This window comes from Chamaea fasciata, unplaced genomic scaffold (genome assembly GCF_029207755.1).
Source record: "Chamaea fasciata isolate MVZ Bird 193981 ecotype frontalis unplaced genomic scaffold, bChaFas1.0.hap1 SCAF_5, whole genome shotgun sequence".
NCBI lineage: Eukaryota > Metazoa > Chordata > Aves > Passeriformes > Sylviidae > Chamaea > Chamaea fasciata.
In genome coordinates this window covers 8,921,332-8,933,481 of record NW_027094090.1, presented here as the reverse complement: position 1 = coordinate 8,933,481, position 12,150 = coordinate 8,921,332, and positions in this window count along the sequence as shown.

Below are 12,150 nucleotides of genomic sequence, written 5' to 3'. Positions count from 1 at the left end.
TGACAACATTGTTTTGGACTGTTTTATTGGGAAAAGCAGTTTATAGAAATCCTATTTTTTTCAATTTAGAAATGAAACTATTAACCCTTCAATAAACATCACAAATCGTTGCACTGCAAGGAAAACTCTGACCCACTCATCAGGGAATTTTTCTGCAGTAATTAGTTACTGTGAATAATAATTATGTATAAGAATACAAAATATGTTATATTAAAGACAAGCACAATATTGTACTATTACAGATACTCTGAGAGATATTATCCTTTGAGTGAGATGCATATTTACTAAAGCTAGATTCATGTGGCACAGAGCCATATTTTTTTGGATCTTGATGAAATTTCACTTAACTAATTGCTCCTGTATTTCTTACACTGATGTGAAGATTCCTTATTATACTCCTACTTTCTGTGTCATCTTGGTGTACATTCACAAAGGAGGTTGGATTTTTTTCTTCAGCCATAGCTGAATTTCATTAACGGATACAGAGGGCTAACATATTGGCTATAAAATTTGAGTGCTCTTGGGTCTTTGGATAAGAATTGTTATATGCAAGACTGTCAGCTAAATGAAACACCTCTCACTGTGCTTTCCAGCTCAGCATTTTTTCTTCCAAATATCACGTCTTACTACTTTTGCCTTATCTGCCATCACAGATAGTGGATCAGAAAGCAGTTGTATAAATTAGAAATTAAACTCTTGCCTGGTGGTGGAGGTTAATGGGGCACAAAATATAGATCATATTGATGGAAGGAATTAATAAATAACATGTGTACTGTTTTAATGTATCCTTTTTATTACAGTTTAGACATCCTTCATTATAAAGGAGTCAATGTTGCAATGTTGCTGAGCTCATCATAATATAGGAAAACGAATGCTGGTTTCTATCTGAATTTGATAAGTCATCTATGAGAAACATAAATTAGTAATTGTTTAGACTTGTACTGTTTACATTTGAGTGTGGTTTTCTTTTTTCCTTAGTGTCACCAAATAAGTATTTAAAGTTAAAATTGTAGAACATTTTTTTTAGCATATAGTCTCTTTATAAAATAAGCCACAGTTACAAAGTCTAAAAGGGTGCCTCAAGAGCATGTAACCCATTTGTTAAAGTCACCTTCATTGAGACTTTCTCAACACTGAAATTCCTGCTGAGATTAGTGCATGAACTCCAATAATGAAAATGTTGTTCACTATGTATTTAAGTCTTGGGACAGTAGTGGAGGGTGGACGCTAATACTAGACTGTGGTAATGTCATTACCCGATTGGTAGCTATTTTGATCTGGGTATTTCTCATTGTAACTCTTTAATTATGTATTTATATGAGGTGATATGTACACATTCAAATCATAAAATACTTTTCCTCTTAGGGAAGAATTTCAGCATCTAGTGAGACGAAAGATTATGATTATTAGGAGAGAGTCTTCCATTAGCAGACCAACTTAAGCTGTGTTATATAGTTGTTCCCTGACACATAAATACTTCTGGAAGCACATGGCTTGCTCTGATATTTAACATTTTATTCCCATTTGTAGGTTGTGGACAGAAATTCCTTAGTTTAGTTCATTTTGTATGCCTCCTCTTGTCCTTATTTTATGTCTTTTCTACCCCTTTCATTATTTCAAAGACATCTTAGAGAGCTTCTGGTTCTTCAGTGAAATATTCCAGTCTTGGAAATTTGACCTTTTATGTGAACACTGCAGAAAAGGAGCAGATTCATAGCTTTTAAGTCCAGAAGGGATCATTCGATCATCAAACCTGACCTGTACAACACAAGCAAAAGAATTTTGCCTCTATTGAGTCCAATAATTTGTCTGTAAACCATCCAGTAACAGGATGTTATATTTTAAGAGTAGTTTAAAACTGTACAAGTCTCATTTTAATTTTGCGACTGTGGTTTTGGTATATGGTTCAAGTAATACTTATAGAATATGTCTATGAATGTTTCTGGGATTTTATATAGATCTTTGGCTAAGCCTTAATTTAGTTTATTAATCCACTGGTGAAACATATGTTCCTTTGCATTTGAGTGGAGTCTTAAAATTCTCCCAATCAGACTGTGCTGCCTTTAGACCAAATTATTTCATCTCTCTCAGTGGCATCCGCTTGCACCCACATAAATTACCAAGCCTCAATTCAAGACTTACTTGTTAGTTTTGAACACTGCACAGCTTCTCCCAGATTCAGCTTTCACAGTCCTATACAACACAGAAAAATGCAAGGGCACTAATAAATTTCCAGTTCACATCTCTTTACATCACATATAACAGCATTTATCTGAGCTTTATTTAGCTCTGGCTCCTCAGCTGCCCACAAGTTGATGGGAAAAGTTACATTATGCAAGAACAGAGATGTATGCTGTGGAAACAGGCTCAGATAAAAGACCAGCAATGAGAATCATGTTCAAACCATACAGTAGTTTTGTTTTAAAAAGTGTGAATACACACCAAGTGCTCTGTTGAGTTACTGTGCAAAATGGGTCCTCCCATTTTGGGTTAAGCCAAACCCAACTCAAACCTTCTAATCAGTAAATAAAATTGTGAAGGAAGAGTGCAAATCCTCATCACAGCTACTGTTGAGTGGAAGAAGACTTTTTAATTTTCACTGACATGAGCAACAATCAGACTCACCTACTGGTAAATGTCTGCTACAGAGTAGAGTATGTGGAGATACAGAGAGCCACCAATTTTTAACAACTCATCACAGTTAGAAGAGAGATCCGTAGCTACAATCACATTGAATATAATGGAAGAGATGTAATAAATGTTATGAAAAAGACACAAATCACACTTCTCAAAGCTGACACGTAGTTAACTACTGCTAACACTGTGGTTTTCTGAATGTGGTACAAGCCAGGGAAAGTCAGCCTTGGACACACTTGAAGCTTTAAGCATGGAAGCCACAATTTACAGTTTTGTCAGAGCTAAGAGACTTGCTATTTGTCAAGAAATAGCACGTAGTGTGCATTAAGCTTCTGGAGAATGAGTGGACATTGCCTGAGAGGTAACCAGCATGTTCGGGGTGGTCAAATGCATCTGAGTCAGTCTCCAAAGCAAAGCATGATTATGTTATACAGGTCACTGTAAAGAGCTAACTTCCTGAGGGATTGGAGGGGCATCCACGTTTCTCATGGGAATCACCATCCTGCATTGCCAAGTTACCTGTCAGTAGTGTTGGCTTATCACATCACAGGCTCTCTGGGCAGGAAGGCAGGACGGGAACCAGGGTCATGAAGAATCTGTTTAATACTATCTTTTGTAAACCGACATAGAGAGTCCTGCTCATACACACAGTGGAAAGGGAGGCACGGGAGTGTACTTTCATTCTCTATTCTCCCCAGTCTGAGCTCGTGCATCCTGCCTTTCATCCTGTTGGATTTTGCCCGGCTGTGAGCTGGCTCGGAGCACAGGGAGGGGCAGCCTCAGAGGCTGAGCTTGCTTGCCCCTGCTATTTAGATGTAAATGCCATCTAGCTATGAATAGCAAATACCATCTAATCATGCTCATTGTGGCCTCTGAAGCCACTGACAACATATTTTAGAAGCCAAACTGAATCCAGACATGAAAAGAGAACACTTTTGAAAACTGCATGATCAGAAGATCATCTGAAAACTGTTAAAAAGCCTCTGTAAACCACATAAAATTGTGGGACATAAACTATCAGGAACAAGGAACAGAAGGTAGAAAATCCTCTCACTGTGATTCACTGATTAGGTCACAACTGGGAGAAAGTTCAGCAATTTGCAGCTTACAAACAAGGGAAAAAGAAAACAGGTATTTTACCTCAGCAGGGTAATACTCAAGTTATGAAAAATGTACATATACTAAACTATGTGTTCTGTACTTCTTTGTCTCCTCACAAAGTGATTTTCAGATCATGATTATAAGCAGAAGGAGTTGAGTGGGAAGAAGAATCCACATGGACAACAAGCAACTCATATTTGAATGAATTTTATATTTCCTTGAACTCCATTAATTTTCCTGATGCCAAATTTTTGCCAAGTATCCAAAGTAAGAGATAGTCCACAGTGCTTCAAGTTTGTTTCTGGACCACAAGTGTCTAGATATACAATTAGAGAAAAGTATTATAAAAGGTACTGAAATAGAAGGGTGACTCTTAGATGGTATTTATATTTGAAAATAATAGAACAGATAGGCGAGATATTGAAAATTAGAGAGAAAGGATTCAAGGAGTCTTTCAAAAAAATTATTTTGGGAAAGTGTGTTTGTAGAGACAGCCCAAAGTATTTCTTCTAAAAATATATGCAGAAACAAAACAGAAGTTTGAATAATAGCTATGCTATTAATATTTAGTTAATAGTAAACATGAAATGTTTATGAAAAGTGAACAGGAAATGATTGCAGAAAATATTTTCCAGGATATAAATATTTGTGGTTTGTATCTGCTGTCTCTCATAGAGACACTGCTTCTACAAGAGTTGTAAACTCAACAGAGCTGATAGCATCTGGGAGACAAAGTCTGGGAGCCACAGGCAAGGTGTAGCAGAACACACGGTCACTGGTGTTTTGCCTAAGTGAGAAAAAACAATTCCCCACATAAGAATAGAAAAAGCAGGCAGATAGAATGATAGAGCATCCTGGGTTGGAAGAGTCCCGTCAGGGTCATCAAGTTCAACTCCTGGCCCTGCACAGGATGGGTCACGAATTATACAGTGTGTCTGAGAGCATTGTCCAAATTTTTCTTGAACTCTTGGAGCTGTGATCACTTCCTTGGGGACCAGTCCCAGCACCCAATCATCCCCCAAGTGAAGATCCTTTTCCTAATATCCAGATTAAATCTCACGTGACTCAACTTCATGCTGTTCATGTGGGTTGTCTCGCTGGTCACCAGAGAGAAAAGATCAGTGCCTGCCCCTCCACATCCCCTCATGAGGAAGCTGCAGACTGCAATGAAGTATGAATTTGGCCTCTAAATTTAAATATGTTCTTTTTTGTACCCAAGGAGAAAAGGGAAAATTCCAACAGAGGCACGTATAATGGCAATTCTAACTAGGTATTGTCAAGTAACTTGAGGTAGAGAATCTGAAATCTGGGTTCTCACTGCCATCCATCCTAAATTCATGTGCAGGGAGTCAGGCTTTGATACACAGCATGCAAAGTATAACCCCTTTGTGTGCTTCCCTATGTACTGGGAACATTCAAGACAAAAGAAACAATTAAGAAATGTATGAGTTACACAAAATTTTAGAAATTTTAAGGCTAAGAGACACAAGGTCAAATGAGAAGGCACAATGGCAATCAGCAGAATACAAAGAGGTGATTAACATGGAGAATGGATCTACTGAGGTGGCACCAGAAACCACAGCTGTGAACATTCAATGAAGTGTTAGACAAGCACTTTGAAGCACTGAAAACATTAGCAATGTGTTACTGGGAATGACTGCAGTGGCCTCCTTCTGTCCTGAAGGATTACTGTAAGGACTTGCAGTTCACTGCTGAAATAAAAGCAAAGAAGGGTTTGCAAAGCTGTATTGTTAACAACATAGACTAGAAAGATGCTGTGGTATTCATTAAAGCTTTCCTTACAACTGCTTCAGCAAGCTGAGTTTGTACCACTCATGAATAGAAATGTTGCTGTAAAGTCATAGAAACATAGAATCTTGGCGTGGTTTGGGTTGAAGGGGGTGTAAAACATGATCGAGGTCCACACTGTCACACCCCTCCTCCAGAAGGTGTCCAGAGACAGGGACACCTTCCACTAGACCTGGTTCTCTCTGACCTTGCCTTGGACACTTTCAGGAATGGGGCATCCAGAGCTTCTCTGGGCCACCTGTGCCAGTGCCTCACCATCCTCACAGGGAAGAGTTTCTTCCTTCTGTTCGATCTAAATCTACTCTCTTTCAGTTTAAAACTATAATCCCTTGACCTATTACTATAATACACTCTGTTATTCTTTTAAACTTCTTTTAAGTAGTGAAGGCTGTTCTAAGGTGGCCCTGCAGCCTTCACTTCTACAGGCCGAACATCCCCAACTTTCTCAGCTTTTCTTCATAGGAGAGGTGCTCCAGCCCCCTCAGATATTTTTATGCTGATTACCCAAGGCCTGGCTAAAATCAGTGCATACACTTACAAGACATACATAAAGTATTTTCCTCATCTATCAGAAAATAAACTTCTTTAACAACATGCAGTGCCAAAGAGTCTTGGTTTATGATAAAAAACCATCTAGTAAAATTTTTAGAGCTGTACAGGAACTCTCCCATTTCAAAGCAAATTGCAACTGAAAGCGCATCTTCAAAAAAGATTTCTTCGTCTGAAAAAATGAGTTATATTTGGAAAATATCCTAAGACAATTCCGCTGATTCTCTGCAGAAACCACTGCTGTTCACACCTTGCGGCTTTTCCTACAAAATCACGTGGGTTATGAATACTAAGTGCTATTACAGAAGTAGTAGAAAGTACAACAAAACACTCATCAAATTGAACAAATAAGCTAAATACAACTTGAGGGTAAAAGATACCCAAGACATGAGACAATTGAGACCTTTTGTTTAAATCACCTCTGTTCAGGGAAAATGATCACTGTTGATTTTACAGACTTTGCTTTCATCCCCTCTTCAAAACAAAAGGGAAATCTGTCTTGTGCTTTACCATGAGTACATTCAAAGGTTTTATTGCAAATAAAGTTTGTTGTATGTAACCCAAATTTGGCTCCATGTATTTATTTTTCATTGTTATTAAGGCCACTGTACCTAGTTTTAACAGGAGAGGAACTCACACTTTTTTTCTCATATCTTTTTTGACTTTGCAAATCGTTATTCAACTCACAGTGATCAAAGACTGAAACTGGCCTCTTCCTCATATACAGCATGAGTCACTGGCCAATGCAGATGTGAGCAAAAGCATTTTATTCTCTCTGTTTTCATACAGACAAAAGTAGTTTTGCTGAAACTAAAATGGGAACTACAACTAAGACATATATAATCCTTTACAGTGCAATAGGCACCGTATTTGTTCCTAAAAACAATTAGCAAATTCTTGCTGTAGGATTTGTCACTACACAGGAAGTTTGGACAACTGTACGGTTTGAACTGGGTATATTGTCCATGAATATTTGTCTTGGCCATGTGCACTTTCCTGCCAACACGGTGTGAAACACAGAAGACCATTCCTTTCTAATTCACACAAATGCCACTTCAACAATATGCCAACATATGCAAAATACTTGGTGCTGTTCAAATTCAACCAACTACTGCAGCAAAACCCCCAGAAACAGCAAAAGTTACTACAGAAGAACAATTGTCATACCTTATACTGAAATTATTCTTTGTACAGTTCATTCCAGATCCAGCTGCTTGAACTCCAGATCTACCAAGTCATGGCACAAATTCCTAACATAGCTCCATGCTGTGTTACCCTCTGGCTGTGGATTGGAAGGAGCTGAATCTTTCCACAGGATGGGAAACTTCTGCTTATGGTACAACTATTCCTACCCAAACTCTACCAGAAGCAGAATTAATAGTACTTTTCAATTTCTTTTTTTCATTATTCTGCATAGAATTATCTGAAGAATGTTAATACTTTATCAACATTTAATTAGACTTTTTGTAGTCCTATGAAAGCTAATCAGAATGAATACAAGGCAATTCTAGGACAATTAAAAAAATCAAAGACCAGTTCTCTAAAAACAGATCAGAAGTGCAAAGCTCTGGTGGCTAATGAATTTGCAGTTAAAGAAAAAACAATTGAAACTTATTTGAACGGAACAAAAAACAGTCTTCAAACCTAAAACCAAAATTCCTATCCAGAATCAAGATGTTCATCTTCATGTGTGAATGAGATTTACATTTAAGGCCATTTAGAACTTTGCAGTATGATTAGGGTAAATATACTAAAATATTTTCATTTTTACACAGTAATTGGCAATATATTAATATTGGCATTTTTTTTACCCCACAGAAGTTTTAGTTTGAGAAATGTTTTCGACTTTCTCAGACACTGATATTTTCAGGTACCTACTGTTATATACTATATTTGATGTTAAAGACACTTTTCCAGAAATATCCAACTGACACACCGAAAAAAATAAATAGGGGTCATTTGAAAGAGGACCATTTCCCAGTAGGAGTTCTTATAAATCCCTTGTGAAATGAGATTTATATTGTCTTGCCTGATACTAATAAGACATAATGAGTAGAATTTCTAAAAGAGCTATTGTAGTCTATCTGCCAAGTGGAAAACTGTTTGTCCAAACCACTAATTAGACTGTTATCATAACTTACACAATTTGTGAATCTAAACTGAAGGAATCCACTGGGGCTAGTAGAATGCTCCTGGCCTCCTGTTCACATAAATTTTAACCTAATGACTGTGCTAACAGAACTCATTTGCTGAAATACAGGTCTACTCCACATGTGCGATTTTAACTTCAGAAAGTACTTCCAAAAACAAAAGTGAAAAGGTAGGAGAGAAATTCTGCTCATAGCAACTGGGATCAATTAACTGACTTTGCTCTTGCCAAATCAGTATGATATGCCTTTTGCTGTGAAATGCATTTTTCAGTAATGTTTTTTAAATAAAAATTAATTTAAATGAGACTTCCTTAAGTTTCTGTTTATTGAGGTAATAGATGTACTTAGAATAGAATAGAATATATATATATATATGCACAGACATATAAATACAGAAAGAAAGGGAGAAAAAGAGAAAAAGTCAAAGTTCACAGACTTCAGGTGACTTTTCTTGGAAAAGTAGTGACAGGAAACCAACTTAACTCGTACTAGAAACAGAATTATCTAAACCTTTTCTTTATAATTGGCTCCCTGAAGAAGACCACATGGTTTTAAAATACAAAAAAGTTACATTTTCATAAGAAAGAAAACTAGGATTTCATTTTTATCCAGAGGAATATTTGAAAACTCTCTTTATACAAGGAGTACAGGAAAGGTGAAAAATATTTTTGGACCATCTTCCCTTTTTGCCATGTGCCCTTGCAAGTAGAGCTTTGCTTTCATGTGGTGTTACAATTAACTCAATGATCTTTGAAATGCAGTAAACTTTTGATGCCACTTAATCCCTAGGGAGTTTCTCATTTGTTTCATGTAAACCTTGGCTGATCAGTCTGTGTTTCACAGCACCTTCATCTCTGAGATGCATTCCCCCAGTCACACATTAAAAAGCTTTTGCTTGCCACTCCCTGAACTCTCTGATGCTTTCTGTCTTTTCTGCCACGTTTATCCATCTCACCTAATCTTGAAAGAGACAAATACATGACCAAGAAAAAATATGAAACACATCTCACCCAACGTAAGTACTAAAATGCATGAAAGACTGAAGTTTGGAGGATAAAGTTTGGGAAAGAGAGGAAAGGGTCTTAAGTAAACCTGGAATATTCAGAAGCACAACCAATCATGTTCTGAAATAAATCATTGTATCCACCCAAAAGAAGATACTGTCTCTTGCACATTAACAAATGTAAATCTCCTTCCAGACGGGCTTTTTCTGTTTTTTTTTTGTTTTTTTTTTTTGTCGAAGACAGTTAAATGGAGGTATTTTCAGGCACCGAGTTTAGCTTAAATTAGATAATGTGGTGAATAGACTTCACAATAAACCTGTAGTTAATGATCTGTCTGTGACTATTTATTCCTTGTGAGGAACTGTTACTGCTGATACATATAATTCCAGATCTTATTACAGTAGAATGTGGACCACAGATTTGTTCAGGGTCATGGACCTTATGGATTTTGCCACTTCTCTCTTTTTGTAAGGAAGTAAGAATTATACACTTACTTTCATCAAAGTCATGGGTTTTTGATTTTTTTTTGACTCACCTTTTTTTTCTGAAATACAAAAGTTATGTATATACTGCTCAGAGAAGTGTTGGATGGCCCATACATGGAAGTGTTATAGGCCAGGTTGGATGGGGCTTTGAACAACCAGGTCCAGCAGAAGGTGTCCCTGCCAATGGCAGGGGTGTTGGAACAAAATAACCTTCCAACCCAAACCATTCTGTGTTTCTATGATAATACCATAAAAATGCTACAGACCTTAACAGCTGATGACCTCTTTTTCCTGAGCCCAAATAATTGGCAATCAGTTGGAAGAAGCAAAACTGTAGCTCATTATGGTGGTGTTCTGAATGAGCAATAATATTCCCAGGTTTTCTTCCCAATGTCAAACTCTATTCTGAAATTTTATGGTAGAAAAAAAAAACAAACCATAAAAACAATCACAGTTCAAAACCCTTTATTCCCCACAAATCCAGAAAAGAAACACAAGGCATGTGGGAGAAATGATTTAAAAATCACAGTGACTGTATTAAAACTCAGAAGCTGCTGCAAATACATTGCCAGAATTTTTCTTTTGTCTCAAGATTCATTATTAAATATGATCATAACCTCATCAACTAAGGGATTGCTGTTTGGAATAAAAACATGTTAATAAAGTATAGGGATGGAGAACGGCTAACCTCCAAAAGTTTCAAATTTATTTTCACTGTACGTATATTCCAAATGTCACTCATCAGAATATGCAAGATTTTGAGTCTGTGGATGATGATTGGAAATCTAGCTCTTTCAATACATTAAATTTCTTTCTCACTTTGGCAGGCCACCTATACTTTAGGGCTAGGCTTTCTGGAGTTACTCTTGTCCTCATGACTGGCAATCACAAACCATAAAAGCAGTATTCATTTTGTCTTTAGTTTAAATATGGGAGTGAGGCTGAAAAAGTGTAGGTTCAGTGTTTGGCACAGAAAGTCAATCTAGGTCTCGAGTCACAGCCACGTGGAAAGTTACAGTGCCATACTGAGTTACCCAATATAGCTGAACTGCAGCAACGTTTATCTACAATCTCTTAGCCTGTGACAAGTGAGAAGTGATTTACATTTCTTTGGTCCTCAACGAAATATGTGATGAAAGAGGATGAGGATTATTTGAATTACTTCACATTTGCCACAAACCAAGGGAACACAAAGGGACAGTTAAAACAGGTTGGTTGCTCTTCAGTAGCTTGTTATCTCTGTGGGAACTTGTCTGTGTGCCTAAGCCCCTAACTCTGCTTCTTGAAAAGAGATAACACTGCTTCTTTCTCTTGCCTTTTTAATTTAGATGTTTGTAAATTCATTAGGCTTAAGGGGTCTCATAATAATTTTTTGGTGTTGTTGAAACTTCTTCCATATTAATAAAAGAAGTTCAATAAATAATACAACTTTTTTGGCTCATTCACACAGATAAAAAATACAGCACTATTGCCAGCTAAAGATATTTCCATTTGCAAATATTATCATGTGATAAATCACACACTAGACATGGGGTATAACAACTACAGCACTTGAACCTTACAGCTTGAGCATTCAATATTAGAATTTTGTTAAAAATTTTTAACTTCTTAAGCATTAGAAATTTAAAGACAGAAATGGAAAATTTCTGCCCTAAAATTATCTAGCAACTCAAAGGTAGAATAGGAACTATGTAAAATTTTCAATCGATTTCTCTGCATAGCAGATAATGCTAGACTGTTATAGGTTATAGATTATATTTTATAGGTATAAGTTGAATTTGGAAATAGAGCTATAGCAATTTTTGTGGCAGGAACCTATTTGTTCTCTGACTATTTTTAAAAACACAACAATGTTACATTTTACAATAACAAATATAAGTTTCACAACTTTCTTATTCACTTCTGAAGTGTATCAAGAGCACATTGGAAGCATAAGTGTATTTCCCTTACAGTGTGGTAATATAATATCTAGAATAGAACAATTTTTTCAGATTGAAGTTTGTCAAAGGAAAATGCCATCAGGAAAAATGACAACTCAAGAGCAGAACCTTTCTGCAGTGGCCTCTTATGCTGGTCCAAAATGGCAAAAGCTGTAAGATCGTACATAGAAGTTTGCCCCATACTGTGTGTTATTCTTGGTGGAAAACACCTTCCTGGCCTTGGAATCAAAATTCCACAGATTCAAAATCTCAACTGATGTGTGGCCAGAGAGTCCTGGCTGCAAGATTAGCATGTATTGGGAAGTGAGGTGAAAGGAAACATGGATGTTGGAAACCTGTCAGAGCAATTTCAGAACCAAAGAAAGCAGAGAAGGGCTGGGTGACCTGAGAACAAATTTGTTTCACAGCTACTTCAGGAAGTGTACTTGCTAAGTACAAGTGTAGTTCACCTACTTTTGTTTTCACATCTTGTTAA